This window comes from Dermacentor albipictus, unplaced genomic scaffold, assembly GCF_038994185.2.
Source record: "Dermacentor albipictus isolate Rhodes 1998 colony unplaced genomic scaffold, USDA_Dalb.pri_finalv2 scaffold_567, whole genome shotgun sequence".
NCBI classification, from domain to species: Eukaryota; Metazoa; Arthropoda; class Arachnida; order Ixodida; family Ixodidae; genus Dermacentor; species Dermacentor albipictus.
The window spans coordinates 1,699-13,009 of NW_027226121.1; the positions used below are offsets into that span (position 1 = coordinate 1,699).

Below are 11,311 nucleotides of genomic sequence, written 5' to 3' on the forward strand. Positions count from 1 at the left end.
TGTCTTTTCGGGTTGTTTTTGTTACTCGAGCACTGACCGCCTCACCGGCTCCTTTAAAGCCACATGAACATGCTGCCAAAGACACCCCTGAATGCTCCCTAACCTCTTGCTTCCCCAACACCTTCCTTTGCCCTTCTTTTTCTTTTCTTGTTCTTTCTTTCCCTCTTGGTGTCTCTTTTTTTCTCCTTTTCTCCCCGCATTCCCACTCCCGCTACTGTTCCTACGTCTTAGGAATCATGCTTACAGACATCAGGTGACCGCGCTCATTCTCCTTCAAGTCTCTCCCTTTACAACCAGCCACTCCCGACAACTGCATGTGACGTCACTCTACTAACACTTTAAAACTAACATGCCGAGGATGACGAGGCAGCCTTTTAGAAGATAGGTCCTCCTAACGAAACGTTGGCCACCCTTTCTGAGGCACTTTATCCCTGTTTATAACTTTTACATCCCAATAATCAGAATAGTGTTTTGAAATTGCTTGGCTGTGAACGCTGCAGATTGTAAAGCAGCACATCAGGTGACCACAGTCAACACTTTGGAAGGCGGTGGTTTAAAAAGCTTCTTTAGACCATACAATTTGCCAAGCTGTGTCGGAACCCAATTTTCTTGAGAAGCATTATTTCAAAAAAGTGAAATGAAAGCTGCAGTGTGAAAAGCTACAATAACGCATGCCAAGTCTACATTAGAAATTTCAAAGACAATGAGGTGCTTAAATGTTCACTTCTGTTAAGACAATGAGCAGCAGGTGAAGGCAAGCTATCGAGGTCCCGTCAAAATTAACCGCTCGTGTAGCCACCCGACTTTCTTGATTGTTTTTAATTGAAACTGATTATGGGGGAAACTTTGTGGATGGTTTTCGCTGGAAACCCATATCCCGAAATTATCTTGTGCTGCTTTTCATACCCACACAGACATTTAAATTGTGTGTCGAGACACAGTGCATATACAGCAGAAGAAAAAGATATAATATATAGGCACTTGCCTCATTCTTGCTTTGGCATTTCTTGTCGCTCTGTATACATCATGTAATGCTAACTCATTCAGATAACTTGTAGATATGCAGTTATATTTCTTAAATGAGGTGACAGTTGACTTACTCTTCAAAGCAGCCACTTTCTCCGAGAGGTGTTGCCAGAAGCTTCCCAGATGCGCGGCACATTGTCCGGCAGGCCTGTCCAGTCAGGCTGCTTTCACCTGCTTGCACTGGTGTCCACAGGTGCCATGACACCTCTAATGGGCACTTTCCGTTGGAAGCAGACTTGAATATGTAATGCCACTTGTTGAGTGGCATCACAAATCCCACACCAATCTGTACCTGCAATAGATATGAAGTGTTTTTTTCCTGAGCAGTATTCTTAACACTAAAACGCACTTGTATAAAACAATATGATATAGGTTAGTTAGGTCCGTCAATTTCTGATGCAACTCTATATTTTCCAATTTCTGCCCCTCGAACAAGTTTTAAAAAAACTGGGGTTAAACCCAACCTCACCAAGAAATTCATTTTTGTGTAAAGGATTAAACTAATAAAATTTTCCCATTTCAAGGGCAGCAAACACTCAAATTTCGTACAGTCTAACCTTGCAATAATGCAATTAATAGAGAAAGCGAAACAATTGATTCAAATAGGCGCACCGCTATGCAGAGAACAGTGCAAGAACGAGTGACGTCAAGGCCTCCAAGATTGCACTGTCACACGGAGAATAGTGCAGCACATGTTACCTAGAGACTTACGCGTGCCAGTCTCCAAAATCCACCACCATCACACACTACATGGCCTTGTTCTAAAGAACACTGGAGACATGCCTTGAAAGTATGATTACCCTTGTATGGTTGCAAACAAGTGAATTCCCTTGTGGGCTCTGAAAACCACACGCACCACTCACTCATCTCAGCAGTTATATTTTCGTCATGACTAAACTGCAACGACGAATGCACCAAGTCCCGTCACAACTTCAAACTTCAGAACTCGGTGTGCACGCTCCTTTTACTGCGACCAGGTTCGAAATGTTTGTTGTAATAGTACAGCGCTAGTACAGCGGCAGCGGAATTCTCTTTAGGGACAATTGCACATTCTACATCTTTTTGTAGGTTTTTGCGCAATATGTGCGTTGCTGTTTTTCGTCATTAAGCCCTTCAGTTGATGTCTAGCGCCCGTTCAGACTGTGTCTCTTCGTGTGTGTGTGTGCCCTTGCACTTGTCATGATGTCCAAGTGCAGCTACCACCAACTAGAACTAACTTTTGCATTAATCAGAAATACATATTAGCACGCTTTATAAAAAGCCAAAGGATATTAGCACTATGCTGACCGGGAATGAGAAATGGTAAGAATATTCTGGCTGAAAACAACATTTCATGTTTATCAACACTGACGGGCAAGTAATTAAGAAAGTTGGTGTACGTTAATGTTTACCTTTTGAGTGATACAAGCGACCGAAAGAAGACAACAAGACACAAAAGCTACCAATTCAACATTAATTTTGATGCAAAAATTAAAGATAATATGTATACTGCATGTGCCCTTGCACTGCACAAGCGATCTTTTAAGACAAAGGGCACAAGTTGCAATACAAATGTACAAAATCATGATAAACAGTACTTGCATAAAAATAGAACAAATAAGCACAGAGTGATCACTATTCCGTGTCATTTCGAGAGTATTCCTCTTTGTAATGCAATCATAATGAGCACTGGCTGACAGATGTCCCTCTTTTTTAAATGGTATGCCTCAGTGATAATGTTGATCAATCGGTTGCCTTAAGTAAACCAAAGATATGAACAATCTAAATCTGGCGTACATCACCAGTTGTGTCAATACATTGTCAAGTGGGACGAGCATGCTTGTCCCTTGAGTGAATAATGATGCTCTCCTGGGCACATGCTTATACACCGGCCAGTCTGCCCCATGTACAAGACCGTCCATTCTTAGTACGAAGATGGTGCAGAGTGGCCGAACTCCGCGGATTGCCAGCGCGCATGGCATGGCTGTGAAACGGAGCTAAGCGGCGCAGGCGCACAGGGGCTTAGAGGTGGGACTTCACGTCGTGTGTCATCCGCTAAAGCATGGCATGCTCCCGCACTTTAGCAGATGACACGAAGCTCCACATCCCCCCTGCATCATGCACGCTGGCACTCCGCGGGGCGTGGCCACGCCGAGTCGTGTTCGTGCCAAGAGTTGACGACCCTGTACATTTGAACAAACATACACATGAACAGAGGCATAGACTACACTGCTAATGACGGACACAAGACATATTTAGTGGTAATTTATACAAATCTCCCTTGCCTGGACGCCTTTCTCAATGCGTTTGTGGAATGCTATGCACACATATTTCGAGCGAAAAAATAAAGTAGGCAGGTATGCAGCACAGTCCACAAGTGAACTGAGAAAAGCGAACAGGCAAGCGAGGTACGCTTGGTTAAACATACCACGAAATATGTCTAGTGCGTGTTAGGGGCAGTGTACTGCATTCCAATGTTAGGAAGCTGACAGGCCAGGAACTAAATATGTACCAAAGAAATCACCACATTTTACTGAGAAGACCGGCATGTTCGTCTGACTTGGCCGTGCATTGCCGCAATAGGGCTTTAGGCCAGATTAAATTAGTTTATCTGTTTCCACCCAGGTTGAAAAATTGACAAGAGAAATCAGAGAGGCATACCAGAAGACGTGTGAGCAAGCCCTCATTATGAATGCATGAAAAAAGGCGTCCTTTCTAGATGACAAGGGATAGAAATTAGTCTGACTATTCACCTTTTTTTACGCAAATACTGTTTATTGTGATTTTTTGCCTTTGTATTACAACTCACATTTTCCTTCTGAAGGAACTTGTGCACAATATAAGCACACACTCAGTGTTATTTTTATTCCTTCTATCAAAATACTCAGTCATCACTGGTCATGTTGTATGGTCTCCCTTCCTTCACTGTGTAAATTTTGTCCTCAAGAGTTATATGAACTGACTGGCAAACTCAAGACGACACTACAAATTTCACCTAGAGGATACGGCTGGTTCTCTGAAAATGCACAAATACGGCGACAAGTGTCTGTTGGAACACTGTAGCAATAATGGGTGGAAGCTACCTTTGACATTGCTGCAATACATCAGTTGTCACATGGCTACAACCCTTAAGAAACAACAGAAATGTAAGTGCACAGCAAAAACAAGCAGGTTCATCAACCACAAATTTGACTTCAGCAGCCAGAACATAGGCTGTTTCATGTAGCTAAAGTATTAGCTAATATGTGGAAAATACATGCACAACCACCCTTAGCTTGAGATACCTGCATACCAACATAAAACAACGAGTTGCAGTGCACATGATGCTTGTTCTTAACACTAGTATTTTGTGAAAAATACTTTTTGTATTACGTACAATGCTTTCAATTCATTTGCCCAGTAATCAAAGGCTTTTGACAGCATTACACTTTGCACTTGCTAGTTGAAAATATTCTCACCTGAACAGCACCAAGCAGAATAAATAGAAAACTGCCCACTGTGCTAACCAAATATGTGGAGACACACAAAGTAATAGAATTATTTCTGGACAGCTGTAGACATAGAGCTTGTTGGCTGATAATCAGTATTAAAATTACACCACTGCCAAGCAGATGTTCTGTGTGGTGCTGTTGAAATCAAGTTCACTTGATGAGCAACATAGCAATAACCAGCAAATGCTTTAGCAATAGCGAGCAGGCAATCTTGCATGTGCAAAACTGCATGCGTATTTAATGATAGTGCATCAATAGACTGAACTATGTACCAACTATGTGGTCTATGCAGTATAGACAAAGTCGAAAACGATGCAACTGGACACAGACTCTGCCACATTGCCTACTTGCATGAATGGGTATAGCTTAAGAAAAATATTAAAAAATGTAGAGAAAAAAAGCAAGCTTACTAGAAAACTCCTCACTGCTGTAGTACTTACAGCACAGTGAATACTGGCCTTCATGTACCATTTAAAAAAATTCAAGCTCGTGTCCATTGTTCTGGGAACTTGAAAAATATTGTGAAATTAATGGAGAAGGTTGGGCTAGTTGGCGTTGACACAGCTCCTGTGACAGAGTTACTAGCACACACAAGGCGTACGGAATAAAAGTCGGACTAGCCAAAGCGGTAGGCTTCAACTGACATGCTTTATTCAGAAGAAACATGCAAAGAGGCCACCGCATGCTCAGTTAATGTGGAGACATATGCATAAACGAATGTGCCACATAGGGGATAACGAAATGCACATAGAAGCTGATAAGCATCCACAAGAAGCCATTACAAAGCATTCACCAAATTTTTCTGAAGACACAACACTTATTTATCAGCTGTTACCAGTGATGGAGTGCTTATGCATTCATCAGCAGCTTTCGAAGTGCAAAACACCTCAAACATTTCCCTATATAACTGCCTGGCAAACTGACTGAGCACTTGTGTGTTATGAAAACATGGGGAGCATATATGGGTACTTTAACAGTGATCAGCCAAGTTGCCAGCGCCTGTGAGAGCATTTACAGCGTTCCGGTACTCCCCAAGCCACTCATTCAGGCACCTGTTTGTTCAATATACCACTTTCCACAGGGAAGGGCAATGTAGTATACCACCACTACATTTCAGTTAACAAAGCAGGTGACATGCTCCTTAGTGCATGTACCTTGACGCCCAGCAATGTTTACCAACTTGCATATTCTTGTGAGCGTTAGCGGTGCTGAAAAAATGCCCACACCAAACTTGTTCGCCACCTTTCTTCTAGGCGGTGGGACACCCTGTGTATGTATGGCAGAGCTGCACGGCTACCACTGGGACGTGCGTTACTGTACGTCCAGTGGGCAATGTGGTAGTGCCAATGACTTTTTTGTTGTGCTGGCTTTGCTGTTAAAAACATTGTGGGTGTTTTCGAACAGTGTTCAGTAGGACTCAAGTTCACACATGAGTTGCCAGAAGATGATCGCCTGCAATCATTCGATATTCGTATAATTTTAAATCATACTTTCCTTTATTATATATACTCTCTTAGGAAAAAGAAGCCCTTGCTCAACTACCGTTTGGCATACTCCATGGTAAAGGATGCATAGCTCCTAGCTGCCCGAGAGCTGTTCTGGTTAAATCTTGTGCACCAGGTTTCCTGCAGCGCTCAGCAACCAAGCGAGCCATTTATGTAGGGCCGGATATCTCGATAACACCTTGGTGTCAATTACTGGGAGCCTCATTAAAGAGGTAAAAACAGATCTGGCAGCTGCTTGGTGCAATAACGCACGTCCCAGTGGGCGCCCTGTGGCTGTGCCATCTGTACATGGGGTGTCCCACCACCTAAACAATGTGGCAAACCAGTGCAGTGTAGGTGTTTTCTTCAGCGCCACTAGAGCTCGCAAGAATGTGCAGGTTGGTAAGCAACGCCGGGAATCAGGGTACATGCACTAAGGAGCATGTCACCCACTTTTAACTGCAATGTGGGGGTGGTATACAAGATTTCACTTCCCTGTAGAAAGTGCTGTATTGGACAAAAGGGCAGGTTCTTGAACGAGAGGCTTAGGGAGCACCGGAACGCTGTAAACGCTCTAGCAGGCACTGCCCATTTGGCTGACCACTGCCGAAGATGTGCTCGTAAATGCTACCTGTGTTTTCAAAACAAGCAAGTGCTCAGACGGTTTGGCAGGCAGTTAGATAAGGAAATATTTGGTGTTTGGCATTTCAAAGGCTGCTGATGAATGTGTAAGCACTCCTTCACTGGAACTCACTGATAAAGGAGTGTTTGTTGTACCTTGAGAAGAACCTGCTGAATGCTTTGTAATGGCTTGTTGTGGGCAGTATTGGCTTTGTTGCGCATTTGGTTTCCTCCCATGTGGCACATTTATTTATGCATCTGTCGGCAGATATTTTTGAGCATAAGGTGGGACCTCATTGCGTGTTTCCTGAATAAAGCTTCTAAGTTGAAGTCTAGTGCACTGTCTTGTCCAACTATTTTCAATTAGTCTTGCTCGTGCAAGTAACCCTCACAATAATTGTAATACCAATGTTAAACAATGGTAAGCATGCTGCATGCTTAGACCTGTGACATATTTGGCCCATTACACTTTTAATCCTTACGTGTGCAGAAACTGCACAAGCGTGTAGCCTAAACGAAAAAAAAAGTGGATATAAAAGGTATAACACAGGAAAGTTTCAAATCAATAAAACAAAATAACAAGAGGTAGATATAATTTGTACTAAGCAAAATAAAATGTAACGCGCAGCCAAGTGATTGATGCAAGAAAAAATAAACCTCAAGACATGTTAGGTCTAGTTTTAAAGTGAACAAGGTAATGTGTACATAATGTCTACAAACACAAATAAGCAGCAAGTTGAATAAAGTTGAGCAGATATTTAGCCTATTTAGTAAGCACTGCTGAGTAATATGTCCATGAACTTATTGACGAATGATACCGAGATCCTACTTTTGCGAACACATACACTTCAGTCATACCTGACCAGACCATCCGATTACACACAGCGCTGCTGCAGCCATAGCTCCTCCCTGACGTGGACACTGTTGTTGGTCACGGCCTTGCCACTGCAAGATAGGTTCTGTGTTAACTTATAGCAGTGGCACTTTAAAGAAGTCATTGTGAACACATGCAAGGAGCACAGAAAAAGTCACAAAAACAATGTTTGCACCACTGCAGGGTGGGAACAGAGCACAAGGTCAACGTTACTGATGAATATTGTGATAATAGGGACCTCTTCATGACAATAAAATTTTTAAGACCTACAGCTACAGTACATTACAAACAAATGTTTGTTTACGTAACAATTCATTTTTTTCTATCAGTTAAGCAACTTTCCCTTGTCATCTCTAGTTATGTCAAAACACCTTGTCTCAAAACGTAAGCTGTAGTAGTAGCAAGCCGTATTGCTTAAATTTTTTTGCCCGACCCCTATGAGGGAGATTTTGTGCGCGACGGCTTTGAGCGAGTAAACGGGCCGTCGCGCGAACATATCGCTCGTTCTTTGTCGCCTGGTTCTGGAAATCTAGAATTCGTCGCTCGTCGCCCAGAAGTGCTATGAGCGAACAGACAATAGCGCGAAGCCAGAACTGGATGTACATCAGTCGAGTACTACCGCTTGTTGCACGGAACAAGCAAACGACTATTTTGATACGTGCAAGGTTAAGAACCTACTGCAAGACATTAAAGAAATGTTTTATGCTGCTCCTTTGAGCAAAACACAGCAAACTAAATTAATAAAGCACACTTTTGGCGCGTATTTGCTGCCCTCATACCGGCAACACCGGGGAGACGGCTCTCATTGTCGTCGCTCGCATAGGGTACGACTTGTACGGAACGAGCGAGCGCGACAGCCATCTACATCGCGTCTCCGTCGCGCGCAAGACCGCTCGCATGCGGTACGACTTGTAGGGAACGAGCGAGCGCGACAGCCATCTACATCGCATCTCCGTCGCGCGCAAGACCGCTCGCATGGGGTACGACTTGTACGGAACGAGCTAGCGCGACAGCCATCTACATCGCGTCTCCGTCACGCGCAAGACCGCTCGCATGGGGTACGACTTGTAGGGAACGAGCGAGCGCGACAGCCATCTACATCGCGTCTCCGTCGCGCGCAAGATCACTTGCATGGTGTTTATACTTTTTCCCAATAACTGCTCACAAACCGACAACCGCGTAAACAGACATTATTTACAACCTCGAAGCATAAGTAAGAGAGGAAACGCCATTTCAGTAAGAATAGGTAAAGAGGCAGATGAGTCTTTATTACCCAACTTCAGCAGAAAAGTGGCAGCTCGCGCAAATGAGGACTGTTGCCGAACCTAATCCCTCTCACCGGAAGGCAGCGCTCACCAAGACTTTCAATTTAGCATTAAGCCAATAAACTTGCGCAAGCAAATTATGTCAACCAACGCTCAGCAAGCATCGGCACAGTCAATGTCGTCGTGGGAGTTCGATTTCTTACGCTCGCAAGGCACTCTAGGCACACACGAGAAGCAAGCACAGCATGCGTGTACTCACCTTTTAAATGGTACGATGCGGTCGAAAAGCGCCCTTCAAGTTGCCGGAGCTGCAAAGTTATTCCCGCATACATGCAGTTGCGTAGTGGACGACCTGCGGAACGCTAATAATGCGCATCATTTCTTTGCGGCGTCCACCGAACTCTCCACAACCACCACGGACAAAGGGAACGCGATCCATGGCATGAAAATCGTTGGTCCACGTTTGCCTGGCACACCACGCATACCGCGAGTTAGCAGCGAGACACAAGCTATCTTTTGGCAATTTTGTGCACGCGAACTAAGTCACAATTCATTACAGCAAACGAAAAAACACGATCAAACAAACACATCGTAGCAACTCGTACGACCGACAGCACATGTAAACAAGGGAACAAGATTGGTGGATGGATACTATGAGCAACCACTTTGAAACGGGGCGGTGGGTGGCGCTACCTGTGAAATTGGGAGTTTGGTTGGCCTCCGCGATGACTAAAATAATAACCAGCACACACTCGCTTTGTGCCTTGTTGCGCTCAACTGCATGTAGATGTTGCAATACATAAACAACCATCGCGCAGTTTATATTATCCGCTATACTTTAGCGCAGAAAGAAATTGTATGACGTATTTTCGATTTCCAGCAGCTTCCGCCACATGCGGGCAGTAAAAAGATGGCCTTCGAGATTCGCGCATGCCATTCTTAGGAAACCTTCTCTGGGCTGTAATTTGAAGAAATATATTTATAAAGGTTTGGTAAAAAAGAAAAAGAAAGGTGTGGAAAGTGACGGGGTGGGTCCCCTAGCCCAGAACTCCACTGGCTTGTGTGGTCCGCCGTGCCTGGTCAAGGCTGGCGAGCCAAGTCTCCCATTGCTCCCTTCCGGAAAGTTTGCCGCCTACTTTCAGCTGTTTTGAAGCCCATCCATGCCCACCCACGACGCCTTGCGCTACTGCCCGTGCATTGACCCGTGCTACCTGCGCCGTCACTTCGTTTTAAACGACTTGTTGCTTTCGTCACCCTCTACTGTAGCATTAGAAATTGTTGACATGATCTCGGAGGTACACGTCCAGTGTGCGATGTTTCCGTGCGCGTTGTAACTTATTCAGTCAGAAAGCATCAAATCTACGAGGAATAATCGCTCGTGTGGCGCGGGTTACACCCGTGTCATCCGCATTGCTTTCGTGTTGGTGTGGTGAATGTGTGCGTATTGCCACAAGTGCGTTTCCATTGAGCGGCCGTGGTATTGCGCTCCTGTCGTCCATGCCTTTGTATTTATCGTGCGGCCCACGAATATTCCTGGAAAAAACCGCATGTCTCCGCCGCGTGAATGTGTCCTATGTGGTGGGTGCCAGAAATGTGCGGCGGTGTACAATATGTTCGCAGCCAAGTGCTACCGTGCATTCCAGCGAATAGACGCGGCTGCTTACGCGCGGTTTTATTCAGTGTTTCTTCATTAGCTTTGTGATTTACTTGCGTCTGCGATAGAATCCACAAGGTACCCCAGTTGAAAAAGTCAGCAGGAATTCATGTCGCAACTAGAGAAATTTCTCTTGTACGACAGAAGTTCCTCGCGTTTCCGTAGTTGACAGACATTCCTGACGTTACGGCAGAAAGTCTGATGTCGCAACAGAAGCATTCTGTCGCGAAGACCAAGATCTCTGAAGTCGCAACAAAAACGTTCTGTCGCTACAACAAGTGTTCTGAAGCCGGAACAACAGCTTTCTATTATGACAGCGACTCTGACATTACGACAGCAATTCTGACGTCGCAACAGAAACATCCGGTCGCGACGGCCAAGAGTTCTGAAGTCGCAACAGAAGCGCTTTCCGTCGCTGCCCTTTAAAATTGTTTGTCAGTTTCGCATCGGTGGTGTGCACTGTACTTTTCTCTTGCGCGGTATTCAACCGTGCTTCTCTCAAGCCGGCAATGCTGATAGCACCGACACCGATAATAAAGTCGACGTGGCCAACTGTTATACTTGTGCCGTGACGACGCGGCACCTACCCGCCTCCTCAAAATCGGCCGCTGATCAAAATCATACCATCTGCGGGAATGGCTGCGTATCCGTTTTGTTTTATTTGGTAAGATGTGGCACACAAGCCTGTGGACTTACATGTGCGGTTACACTGTCACATTAGTTAATTTCCCAGAATTATTGCACAAGCTTATGCGAAGCGGAAAAGAAGTTTTCGCTTGTTCCACAAAGTTGCGTGAAAACCTGTCTCGCTCGGGTCTCATTAATCTGGTACAGCGCTGCCGTGAGAAGCCAGTATGCTGTCAGAATGAAGACTCATCCACGAGTGTTTATGTAGCTATTTTGCGTTGAGCACACGA

At 44.7% G+C, this 11,311-nt stretch overlaps 1 long non-coding RNA gene across 1 annotated transcript; it reads right to left on the reverse strand.

Annotated features, from left to right (window-relative positions):
* Positions 1-842: 842 nt before the first annotated feature.
* Positions 843-9,472, reverse strand: LOC139054075 (uncharacterized). Its single transcript, XR_011511013.1, has 3 exons — positions 9,000-9,472; positions 7,460-7,546; positions 843-1,318 (listed from the first exon to the last, which is right to left on the reverse strand). It is a non-coding gene; the product is annotated as an uncharacterized lncRNA (long non-coding RNA).
* Positions 9,473-11,311: the final 1,839 nt, after the last annotated feature.